The 12,730-nt window shown below is 41.0% G+C and overlaps 1 pseudogene; it reads right to left on the bottom strand.

Annotated features, from left to right (window-relative positions):
* The window catches only part of LOC124796232, a 70,581-nt pseudogene that overhangs the window by 16,108 nt on the left and 41,743 nt on the right, over positions 1-12,730 (bottom strand).

The following is a 12,730-nucleotide window of genomic DNA, read 5'->3' as shown; positions in this document are numbered from 1 at the left end:
ATATGGAGCCAAGACCCAGGGGGAAAAAAAAGTTTATCGTCAGTGAAATGCATATGGTCACAAAGGCACTTTCACAATAGGAAAACTGGGAGTTTCAAGTGTGAAGTCTTCAAATATCTATTCCATTCTCCAATTTTTTCACATTCTGACTTTAGCTTCTTCTTCTTTTCTTTTTGTATGAATGATTCACTTAAGACTACATGCGTCACACCTCAAAACCGTTTTGTGAGTCAACAACTGGATATGTTTTCACTGCTCTGTCTCTTGTAACTCCGTTGGACATGGAGGTAGCAAATGAGGATGTAGGATGTCCATGACATACTGCTGTGCTGTCAGAGTGACCTGAAGTCATATCCGATGCTGCCCCACACGCCCTCTCCCTAGGTCGTTGTCATACTCACTGACAACTGTCATCGTGGGTCTTGCAGAATGTGACTCACTGCTGATCACATGACAGGTGCAGGCGTGAAAGGGTTACAATGTGCTCGGCGTACATTACAGCAATTCTCCCATGAGCTCGTCAGACACGGTCAACCGGAAGCTTGCTGACAAGCACGCCGTCCTTACGTTCCCAAGCAGTCCAACATGGGGCCACTACCACACCTGAATGTCTCACAAATCTGAATATTGCATAATTCAATCAGCCTGGCAAATGGAGACACACAATTAGGCCCCTTCAAATTTTGTTACGTGCTGATAATGCTGACTCACGGAAGTACAGGGCATCTGTGCCCTTCACAGGGATCACTCAACATCTTACACTCTTCACATCTCTTATAGCTCCTACCATTCACGGTAACAATCCGAGACACAAACAAAGCTAATGCAATCTGGTGGCCTTTGTATCCATTTCAGAGAGTTGCGACTCTCATAATTTACCACTGGTATGCACACTCGTGAAACTATGTTGCTTCAGGGACCTTCCCTTTTTTCTCTTCAAGCAGTTTAGTTCTTTGAATCCATTTTTCTTGTAGCTCAGAATAATTATTTTATTGTGTAGCAAACTTACAGACTAGCATTCTGGTCTGAGCTGTCGGAGTTGGCGGTCATGTGTGTGTGAGGTGTGCTTGCTTGTGTGAATGAATGGTGTGTATTTCTATTTCTTTTTCTGATGAAGGTTGTGGCCAAAAGCTTATGTGTAAGTGTCTTAACTGTGCGTGTCTGCATTTTAATGTGCCATCTTTATGGTAATTAGCACTCTATCTTTTCCTACACTGCTGATATTCCAACCTGGAGTTTCCATTGTTTGAACTTATGGTCTACTGTTTTATGTTGCAGTGCACTTCTACAAGTGTAATAATCGAATGTTGCCTTAGGAAAGAGTCACAATAACATCCATGTCTACCGTTTGCTATTTTTTATGAAATAGCATGTCACACTCGAAATTTAACTTAGCCAATGAAATAAGTTTGAAGATTTATTGTGTGTAAAAGACACGAGGGCCCACTGTGTGGGAAATGTGTGAAGTTCTGTGCAGAGACGGAGTTATCCACAGACGCGGTAAGTCTGGGGAGCTATATGGGTGTTAAAACATCGCCACCTGCTGGGATGAGGGGCCACTTACTCTGAGGTGGCGCTGTGCCAGCAACGAGCTCGACCCATTGATTAGCTTCACAGATGACAATGAGCAACCAGCTGCTTCTCTGTGCAGAGATATAAAATTTATCGATTTTGGACGTCGGGTGACAATCTGTCACATGGAGAACAATGTTTACTCTGGCAATTTTAACACTAATCTAGTGTTCTGCAACATATTAATGTGAAATGTTGTCTATAATGTTGAGGAGTGTAAGTTAAACTGATATCTGAGAATTTGTTGTTTTTGTGGCACTATCTGGAAAATGGCCTCTCTTGCAGCTCCAAGCATAAATGTCAAGTGAAGAAGAATAATTAGCACAGCACACTGGAACTGAGTAGGGATCCGGTTTACTGCTCGGCCACTAAATTAGCATATCGTGCGTACACCAGAAGAGACGCTGTACACACTTGCATATACTACATACACAAGTACAAGCATCGATCAAGCTACTGTGAAACTGCACTCTGTGTGACTCATCACTACATCAGAATACTGTAAATGTGGTGATTCCAATTACTTAAGGTCTCTTCCTGTTTGTTTTCATCAGTTGGATCTTATTTTTCAAGTATGTGGGAATCCAATGAGCTGCCGGTTTGGATACATTCTTTCTGTACGTCCCACAAGTTGGATTCTTTGGAGACACATTGTAACAAGAGTTCTTAGGAATTTGCCTGGAGATTTCACACTGGGTTCTGTGTGATGCATTCCATCTTTTATTCTTGGACCTAAGATTTTTACTACAATTTTACATTCTTCTAATTCAGTTTGCTGTTTTCATGTCTTGTGTTGGACAAAGAGTCTCTCTCATGCATAAAGAAATTCTAATTTGATCACTGTTGTACAATGTTAGATTTTAGAGTTCCAGGAAAAATACTTTTAGTTAACTGAGAGACAGTTTGTATTTTCTGAAGTCTGGATTCTATGGCCTTCTTTTCATTATGATGTTCAGTGGTCTTTTTCACCTAACTATTTAAACTCTTTAACACCGAATACTATGTCATTGCCTATATAAGTTCACCCAGTGCCATTTTGGTATCATCCAAGAATTTTTTTCTCCAGGTGAAATTAGTAGTCCAATTTTCCTAGCTTGCTCCCTTAATATTTCAAATTGCTTTAGCACATCAGTGATGTTTTTGTCAATTAGTATTATGCCATCGGTACAGGTTACACAATATAATTCTATCATTAAGTTTACGTTCTAGTCAGTGTAATAGTGCACCAGCTCTTCTCCATTATCTTACAATTTTCTTAGGGGCATAGTTGAATAGCAATGTGATATGCCATCCCATTTTCATATTCTTATGTCTGTCTTAAATTACACTGCTTGAAAAAAAGTAAAACACTCAGAAGGTGGGGAGAAAACAAATTGAAACATAGCGAATTTAGAGCGTATGTGATGTTATTTCAGTGATAACAAAACAGAGTCAAATTTATACAGAACTTATCAGTTTGAGCCCACTTATCAATACAGCAATGCACCCTGTCTCGCCTGGACAGTGCGGGAGGATGTCGTAAAGCTGCTGCATACCCTCCTGAGAAAGGTGATCCACAACTGTTGTATCTGGACATTGCAATCATGGATACAGGCAGTGGGATGGAGTTGACGTCCATGTTGGTCCCATAATGTTCTATCGGGGACAGATTTGGGGATTTTGCTGGCCACAGGAGTATATCAACATCACGCAGACAATTTAAAGAGACACATACTACATGTGGACAAGCACTGGCCTGTTGAAAAATAGCACCACAATACTATTACACACTGCTGTACCATCAGAGTTCCCTCGGCCATTACAAGCCGTGACCTGAAGTCATACCCAATGGCTCCCCACACCATGGGACTGCTTTGTGACCCCCCCCCCCCCCCCAAATGTGGAAGAATGGGACCTCTCCCCATCTCCCCGGGTCACTGTCAAACTTCTCCACGATAGTCATTTGGAGCAGTGGAGGACCGGGACTCATTAGTGAACATAATGTGACGCCATTCATTAGCAGTCCGTACTTCTCGATCATGGCACCACTTCACATGCAGTCATTTGCTTGGGTGTTAATGGCAGCCTATGTGCAGGACGGCAATTCCACAGTCTGGCTGCTCCTAGCTGTATGACACAGCTTGTTGCAAGGAGTCTATTACAGTGAACTCCTGTTTATCCGAAATGATTGGGACGGTGGCCGGTTCCGATAACGAAAATTTAAGATAAATCAAAGTGCCCCTGTTTTCACATGTGAACACTCCAAATTGCATCAATATTGCGAAATACAATCGTAAAACGTGCGTAGGGTATGTAAAACGTTACTGATATGGTTGCAAATAACCCTGCACTTTTTTACTGAAAAAATTGTGTTGACATGTTAAAAAGGCACCAAACTATGATTGAAAACTCAAAGTTTTTAAATGCTGTATAACAAAGCTCGTTTATTTTGCATTCTTACAGAAAAAATCTCCCTTATTTGGCAGCAGGAAAAAACAGGAGTTTTAATTTTATTACCTACTCTTTTGAATAAAAAATAAACTACTGAACAAAATTATGAAACAAATCTAGAGATTACTCAAAGGAACAAAAAGTCTGTCTAGAGGAACTTTCAAGAAAATTAAAAAAAAAAAAACTTTTTAAGTTATGGACATGGACATTAGAGTTTATTTTCTGGTAACGAAGTCACAAATGTCTTTTTTTTTTGTTTTTTTGCTTGAGAAACTATTGCTGCAACAATACATCTCCAACGTTGAAATCAAACTATTTCAGGATAAATCGTCTCCTCCTGTTGGCTGATGTACTCCAGGGCAGTTTGGATCACTTCGTAACAGAATATGTGAGGAATATTTTTCTCTGATTCATCATCAGAAACATAGACTTCTGTCACTTTATGATCGGTCACAATTTGGACGATTTCATCCTCAGGCACATGAAAAAATGCCATTTTCCATCCACTCTTCAATGTCTTCGAAGTGTGTGTCTTTACAACCAGCTTCTCCAGTAAATTCACCAAAATTTTGTCAGCTTGAGTTTCGGTGTTGCCTCCTCCTTCCCACCACTTAGGTTGCCTTACGATCTAAGAGTTTTTTCCAAGACCTAACAAGAGGAAGTGGAGGAATTAGACTCCAAGCTTCAGCAATCAATGAATGACACTTAAAACATCGATTTTTTAAGAGCTTCCACAAAATCATCTGCAGCATCAATCACCTAGCATCTTGCGTCTGTAATGTTTTTCCATCGCCTCAAGAATACCTTGGTCCATCGGTTGACATAGAGATGTGACATTTTGTGGGAGAAATACAACTTTGATATCCCCATCTTGCAGATCACCTGGGTGATGAGGAGCATTGTCCACAAGAAGTAGCGCTTTTCGAGGAAGTCCATTTCCTTCCATGTAATTTACTACAGCTGGAACAAACTCTGCCTGGAACCACTCTCTGAAGATGGCACTGTTCATACATGCCTTAAGACTGATTCGTGTACCTCAGTGGCAAACTGGTTGGTTGGTGTCTAAATGCTCTTGGTGTTTTGGATTTGCCAGTGGCATTACTGCAAGCGAGGACAGTAAATCTTTCTTTGATTTTTTTGTATCCGGAAGCCATTTCTTCTTCTTTAGAGGCAAGTGTTTTCGTTGGCAGCATTTTGTAATTCAACCTAGTTTCATCACATTTGTAAAGTTGATTGCCAGTATAACCTCCTTTGTCAATGATTGTGTGCAGTTTCTTCTTAAAATCAGCGTAGCAGCTTAATCCCCAGATAATGATTTGGCACTGATGGCAATTTCATGAATGCCATGCCGCTTCTTGAAACGATCCTGCCGGCCATTACTTCCGAGGAATTCTTGCTTCTTTCCTTCAATCAGCTCATCAGCTCATTTTGACAAAGTAGAGGACCTGAAACTGACACACCTTTGGCTCTTATTTATTCGTGCCACAAAAATAATGCCTCTTCTAACTGAGGATGTGCACATTTTCTCATTGTTTTTCAAGATTTCACTGCGTTGCCCAATGCTTGGATGGAACAAAATTTTTCAATTCCTGATCGATTTGTCTTCCGATCAGTAATTGTACTCCTAATCTGCAGCAACTTTTGTGGGTGGCTCACCAGCTTTGATGTACTGACAACAAGTGGAAAGTGTTAGGCGGCGCACTCTAATTGTCAGTTTCGACAGGACTATGTTGCGCTGCATAGAACAATACTGTATGTACTGTACTTACAAGGAGCTCCAATAGATGGCAGTGGCATGAAACCATGCAATACGAATAAGAAACACACTAGAGCTTCAACCAACACACGCACGAATTGACGATACTTGGACTTTTGACACGCACCAGTGCACTGATTAGCACTAGATTGCCAAAAAACACCAGCAAAGGCTTGGCTCCAGGTGCACGCAAATTGAAACTTGTCAAGTGTCAATCTAGCTAGCCAAAAGTGTAGCTGCACGAGAGTTTACTGTACTTGTTCTCAGATGGCAGTCACAGACGTGAACAGGTTACAATGTACTCAGTACACTACACAGTGATGCTCCCTTGTAGTGGTCTGATGTAGTCAACTGGAACATTGATTATGAGTATGCCCTTACTTTCCAACATCAGGCCACTATCAGATCCAAATACTCCAAAAGTGCAGATGCAAGGTTTAACCAGGTGACCAAATGGACATCCACAATGAGGTTTCTTTCAAACTCTCATCAGATAATGCTGTCTCACACCAATATGCAGCACCTTCATATCCTCCAGAGTGATGATTCAACATCTGACGCTATTCGCATCCCTTATATACCACATGATGCTTGCTAAACAGCAATAAAAACAAAGAACACTAGTGAATAATGAAGGAAAAGACAGACTCTTACTTACCATAAAGAAGATACCTTAGGCTGCAGATGGGCAGAATTAAAAGACACTTACATAAAGCTTTCAGCCACAGCCTTCACCAGTAAGTAGTAATCTGTCTTTTCCAACATTGTTGATATTCCTACTGGAGTTTCCATTGTTTCAAGGACACTGATGCTTTTCTGTGAGTGTTTCCATATGATGTTTTCTGCATTTTAGCTTTTTTTTAAAAAAAAGAAAAAAAAGAAAGAAAGAAAGAAAGAAAGAAAAAAAAGATTTGTTGCTGGAAAACTTCTGAGTTACAACAGCCACATATGGTTATCTGGTGGACCTTGCAGAACCAAATTCTAGGGCTGAAATGTACTGTTGACCAATGGGCATTAATCAGACTGAATACTAAATAAAAAATTAAATCCAATTTTACACAAAAACACAGGTTCTATCACTGTTGTTTTTCATTCTATTTTGCTCTTATGTTTGCTATGACTTGTTAAGCAGAAATTTTCTTTCTATCTATAGAGTTACATTTGCTATAATGTATCTTGCCTGCATGTTGTTTCTTCTTTCTTCTCACTGCTGCCCCAATCATGGCAAGCAAGTCATCCTCACTGCATTTGCTTCGTATTGCATCTCTGAAACAACAGTTAAAACACCCGTTAAACAGTACCAGGCAATTACCACACAGTGAAATGTTGGTACACTAAAAAGGAAGAAAAACTTTGCAGAAATCTTCAACAGTAATCTTGTAGTCTGCAGTAGGCAACAGCAGGATAACAAACCCACTGGACAAGAATGGGAAAGTCATGATAGAAGTTACTTTTATTTTTATAAATAAACAGGTATCTTACACAAATGCTCAAGAGTATACATAGGATCTTGGGCTGAAGAGGTGGAGCAGAAACTGACATTAGTTTTGTTGAAGAGGGAGTAGTGGAACACAGCATAACTTCTTGCAAAATGAAGACAAATTTATTGATAAACTGTTAATTAATTGCCAAGCTCACTAATGTGACCATTTTACAACAGGTACTTACTGCTTGGAGTATATGTGAATTTTCAGGCTTGCCTGATAGATCTGTTGCAAAAACACTTTGGGTTCCCCACCAGATAACATTATGCAAGTCCCTCCCTCAATATTTCAGTGACACAACGTTTTGGCATCTTCAGGTAGTGGTGATTTCCACCATCACTGCTGCAAGATGCAACTGGCAATTTCCACGTGACAGCTTTGAAATTTATCATGTGGATGACTATGACCATCATATTTAGAATTCAGAGGATTTCATAGAATACCTGAAGATGCTTAAACTAGAACTTTCAGATCTTTTAGTTAGCTCAAATGTTATATCATTACTTACAAAAGTGCCCCTGCAGCCCTCATTAGAGATTATTAGCAGCAAGTTTGAGAAAGAAATTGTGGTGCTGTTTAAACATGTGCATACCTCATCCTATTTCTTATGTAACACCAACTACTTTGATCAAGTGGACAGTGCTCCCATGGGAGATCCTCTATTTCCCTTAGTAAATATCCAACATTCCTCCTTCTGGCAGAATGCTGAAGAGACATTTGTGGTGTGGCCCACATAATACAGACACTACCTATGTTCCTGCAGCATTTGCACTTGCTCCATCTGAATATTCAGTTCACTGTGTAAGTACAATAAGATAGCAGCTTACCATCCCTGGATGTCACGGTTAGAAGAAAAGCTGACAGAACACTGGGGCATAGTCTCTACTGAAAACTGATACACGCAGAGTTATATTTGCGGTCCAAAAGTTGCCGTCACCCTGCACAATGTGGTAGTGTCTTACACTCCCTGGCACATAGAGCACACGTGATCTCAGATACCGACAGTCTGCCTGGTGAACTGTAACACCTAAGAACAGTGTTCCAGCAGAATGTTTATTCTTGTAAACAGATCTGAAATGTGTTCTGAGCAAAGCAAGTTCAGTGTAGGGATGTAAATGAAGATACTTAGACAAGCACTGCAAATGGCTTTCTTGCCATATTTCAGTGGCATGTTTTCAAAAATAGGAAGAATCGCTAAGAGAAACAGAATCAAGTGTGTTTTTCGTCTACCAGCAAAACTAAGGAATTGCTTGGGTTCAGTTAAAGACAATCTTGACCTTAGAAAACACAGATCATATATAAGATCTGATGCCATTATGGCAAATCTTATATAGGGCAGACACCTCACATTGTGCAAGAACACTGTGTTCAACAGCGCTGACAAAAATGCCACCCAGTAAATTAGTGGTAGCAGAGCACTGCCTGAATACAGGGCACCACACGTTTCCCAAGAGGACTGAAATTTTATCCTCAGCATCATCACTCTAGGATTGTGTTTTTAAGAATGAGGCATGTATCCATATGGTGGGCAATCTTAAGAACAGGAATATGGAATTTTGACTAAGCACTGCACAGAATCCAGCACTGACTGCCATGAAATTAAAACAGTAGAAACCAGATCCTCTGATGTATGACCTGATGCAGCACCTTGCAGAGAGTTAATTCAGCTTTTAACCACACGAGTGTCCAGAAGTGCAGTCATTGCCCACAATACATAAGCAGAAGGCTACTATGAATGGCATTTCCATCCAACTGGGAGTGCCTGTCCACACATTCGTACTCCTGCTTCTAGCCTGACAAATTTCAATTCTGCTGTGCGAATATCACCAGTCACATCTTGCAGCAGTGATGACAGGACCCACCACTACCTGAAGATGACGAACAGTTGTGTTGGTGAAATATTGTGAGGCTTGCACAAAGTTATTCAGTGGCAAATCTGAGAAGATTTGTATACATTATTTTTCTGTGATGCAGGTAATGTGCAGCAAAATGTGATAACTTTCTGCATTTGCCTTTTTATAAATTTCAAAATACCCCAAAAATTGGTGAGAAACACTGAACATATGACGTAACCAGGTGACATACCCCACAGCATGTGCAGCAGTTGGGGCTGAGTGTAAAGGAATGATTGAGCAGTGCGATACTTTCATTTGAGCAAACAGAGCAAATTTCGAAAACATTTTGTAAATATGATCTGTTGTAAATGTAGATGTTACAAAATTATTGTCCCTGCTGTAATCAAGCAAAAGCAGTTCTGATTTTGTGTTTTTTGCTTCTGTCCCTTCTCTTTTTGTTTACAGACATTAGATAGTAAAGAAACCATAGGTCATTTAATGGCAATGATGCTATTCTGAAGTTTATACTCATCTACTTGTTATGCAATATGGTAGGTTTTCATTGTACTGTACTTTGCAAGAAATCAAGGAAACTGCAAGATCGGTAAATAAAATAATAAACTTCAATATAAATACATAATTGTTTAACACAATGAAAAAATACTGCCTGCCAGATGCAAGACTCAAATCCTGAACACCATCACTAAAGTCGCACACGTGTGTCCGTAGCCACAATGATATGAATACTTGACTTGGGTTGGGATGATCAAGTGTGACAGGCCGAGAGGCTCAACCACTGCAAGCATGGCAAGGTACATCATCTGGTGACATTTGTCATTCGCTTTTGACACATTTCCCAACATTTGTATCGTATCCAACATTTGTGATCCCATGTGTCTTGTATTAAATTACTTGTCTCAGGGTCATATACAGTGCTTTGGCGGTTTTTAAATGATAATACGCATCACCCTGTCTGTGTGTGTGTGTGTGTGTGTGTGTGTTTATATATATGAAACAAATGCTAACAAAGAGATAGAGGGCCTGGCCAGTACTTACCTCAGCTCAGTACATCCGATAGATACACAAAACAGAACAGAAAATTGACGTATCCTAGCTTTCGGAACTTCGTTCCTTCATCAGGGAGGAGAGAGGGGAAAAAAGGGGAAGAAGGGAAAGTGGATTCAGTTATTCACAACCCAGGTTATGAAGCAACAGGTGAAAGGTGAACAGGGAGGGTAGCAAAGATGGAGGCATGGATGTCAGAGGGAAGCCAAAGATATTCTACTGTAATTACTGTGCCAGCTTCAAACCAAGGAGGATGAATACAGAAGTAAAGAGGCACATAGTATAAAGATAAACGCAACTATGTAGGATGAAAAGATGCGTGAATGGCTAAAGAGGAAAGGGAAAGAGGAGAAGACTAAAGAGTAAATGGGACTGAGTTTGGTTAACGTAGGTTCAGTCCAGGGGGATGGCGGGATGAAAGGATGTGTTGGAGTGCAAGTTCCCGTCTCCGCAGTTCCGAGGTACTGGTGTTGGGTGGGAGAAGCCAAATGGCACATATGGTGTAGCAGGTTCCTAGGTCCCTAGAATTATGCTGGAGGGCATGCTCCGCTACTGGATATTGGACATCTCCTAGGTGGACAGTTCGTCTGTGCCCATTCACGCGCTCAGCCAGTTTAGTTGTCGTCATACCAAAGTAAAAGGCTGTGCAGTGCAGGCATGTCAGCTGATAAATGACATGTTGTCTCACATGTGGCCCTGCCTTGAGTTGTGTATGTTATACCAGTAGCGGGGCAGGAGTAGTTGGTTGTGGGGGGATGCATGGGGCAGGTTTTGCATCGGGGTCGGTTACAGGGGTAGGAACCGCTGGGTAGAGAAGGTGGTCTGGGAATATTGTAGGGTTTGACAAGGATGTTACGGAGGTTAGGGGGTCGGCAAAAGGCAACTCTGGGTGGTGTGGGGAGAATATTGTCAAGGGATGATCTCACTTCAGGGCTTGACTTGAGAAATTCATATCCGTGGCAGAGTAATTAGTTGACTTATTCGAGGCCAGGATAATACTGGGTGAAAAGGGGGATGCTTCTGTGTGGTCTGGGGGTAGTAACATTGTTGTTGGGTGGGGAGGAATGTATTGCTTGGGAGATCTGTTTGTGGACAAGGTCTGCAGGATAGTTGTGGGAGAGGAATGCAATATAATAGAGGGAAACATTCCAAATGGGAAAAATATATCTAAAAACAAAGATGATGTAACTTACCAAACAAAACCGTTGGTATGTTGATAGACACACAAACAAACACACACACAAAATTCAAGCTTTCGCAACCCACAGTTGCTTCATCAGGAAAGAGGGAAGGAGAGGGAAAGACGAAAGGATGTGGGTTTTAAGGGAGAGGGTAAGGAGTCATTCCAACCCTGGGAGTGGAAAGACTTACCTTAGGGGGGAAAAAGGACAGGTATACACTCACGCGCGCACACACACACACACACACACACTCACACACACATATATTCATCCGCACATATACAGACACAAGCAGGGTATATGTGCGGATGGATATGTGTGTGTGTGTGTGTGTGTGTGTGTGTGTGTGTGTGTGTGTGTGTGTGTGTGTGTGGCATACTGATCTGAACTATGCAGCCTTCAAATGGAAGTTTTTTGATCACTCCTTATTTTTCACCCTGCCACCTTGGCAATATGTACCGCAAATCATCAGACAGACGACCTTCCTGCATGCTTCGAGCATCCCCTGGTGCTGTTCCGAACCAATGCTAATCTTTGTGACTGTGACGAGCAGTGTGCAGATTGCATCTTTGTATCCCACAAAGAGGTGACAGTTCCCAGTGGCATGAATGGTTACTGTTTATTGACTGTCACTGAGTTGGTGAGTCATTTGCTAAATCAGATCTTCTGAAGGAAGATTTAACAAAAAGAGCACTTCCAGGAAAGGATGAAAGCATGTCTAATTAACTGGAACACAAAATTAATAATTAGTGGTGACAAAGATCCTCTGCAATAAAAAATAATGTCCACTTACTTCATGTATTAGTCTTCAAGTGACAGAATATATGTAACTGTGTCCTTATTTACACTGATTAAACAATGTAAAGTCCAGGTAGGAATATCAACAGTGCAGGGAAAGATAGATCAGTATTTACCGTAAAGAAAACAAAGTTGCACACAGGCACAACACACAAGCAAGCACACTGCGCGCGCACGCACGCACGCACGCACACACAGAGAAAAAAAAACTGCCAAGTCCAGCAGCTAGGGGCAAGCTGCTGGAGTTGGCAGTCATATGTGTGTGACATGTGCTTGCCTGTGTGTATGAATGTGTGTGTTTCTCTGTATCTCTTTTGCTGATGAAGGCTGTGGCCGAAAGCTTTGTGTAAGTGCCTTTTTAATTGTGCCTGTCTACAATGTAACATGTCTCCTTTACAGTAAGCAGCAATCTATGTTTTCCTATATTTTTCATTTACACAGATGTAATTAACAAATCAGAGTCTATTTATTCCAGAGAAGTGACAGTTTGTTCATGACAGTTCAGCACAAATCTGATTTTTTATATACAGCAAGGCTACCTATAAATTATTCTGTGTGCCAGTGTTCATGCTGACTATAGGGATTCACACTGATCATGTGTAATTTGAC

The sequence above is a fragment of the Schistocerca piceifrons genome, chromosome 4 (assembly GCF_021461385.2).
Source record: "Schistocerca piceifrons isolate TAMUIC-IGC-003096 chromosome 4, iqSchPice1.1, whole genome shotgun sequence".
NCBI lineage: Eukaryota > Metazoa > Arthropoda > Insecta > Orthoptera > Acrididae > Schistocerca > Schistocerca piceifrons.
This window is presented reverse-complemented; position numbering and strand designations above follow the sequence as displayed.